Genomic DNA, 735 nt, shown 5'->3' on the forward strand with positions numbered 1-735 from the left:
GATTCCAATAGCAATAGTCACAAAAATAAAAACAGAGACATTTGAGTATATCCAACTAAGATACTTCTTCACAACAAAGTAAACATCAGAGTGTAGATACAATGAACAGATGGCAGGAAAAATTAAAACTCTGAATGTTTACAGATTTCCAGAACATTTACATGAATTGGAAAAACTCCAAAAAATACAGTGAAGAAACAGGCAAGGATCTGAATAGACATTTCTCAGAAGATATGTAAATGGTCAAAACATGTGAATATGCCTGATGTCACTAGCCATTATGTAAATATAAATCAGAACACCATATCAGTCTCCAACACCTGTGGGAGAATACAACACTCAGGTGTTTGTGTGTGCAGCAAGTGGGTTTAGAGGACCCTGTTCACCTCTGGAGAGCAGAGTCTACAGGGAGGTAAAGAAACCTTACTGTGCAGGGGCATGCTAATCTTCTCTGTATCGTTCCAATTTTAGTATATGTGCTGCCGAAGCGAGCACATGTGCTGCCGAAGTGAGAAAGAGATGAAAAGAATTTATCTCAGCTAGCCACTAATATTCAAGAAACAAGGTCTTCAGGAAAGCCAACTCAACTGACATTTTCATGTCATTGTTAAATAAAGGAAAAATTATCTAGGTTCAGCAATACGTAGTTTATAAGAGAAAGACTACAGAGTAATTTCCTTGGCATAGAAATAACTTCGTCTTTTTTTTTTATCTATGAGGGCTTGCTATCACCAC

The 735-nt window shown here is 37.0% G+C and overlaps 1 pseudogene; it reads right to left on the minus strand.

Moving 5' to 3' along the window:
* Nucleotides 1–427: 427 nt before the first annotated feature.
* Nucleotides 428–495, minus strand: LOC138847352 (U6 spliceosomal RNA; annotated as a pseudogene).
* Nucleotides 496–735: the final 240 nt, after the last annotated feature.

This window comes from Oryctolagus cuniculus, chromosome 20 (assembly GCF_051225735.1).
Source record: "Oryctolagus cuniculus isolate XC-2025 breed Fujian yellow rabbit chromosome 20, ASM5122573v1, whole genome shotgun sequence".
Classification (NCBI taxonomy): domain Eukaryota; kingdom Metazoa; phylum Chordata; class Mammalia; order Lagomorpha; family Leporidae; genus Oryctolagus; species Oryctolagus cuniculus.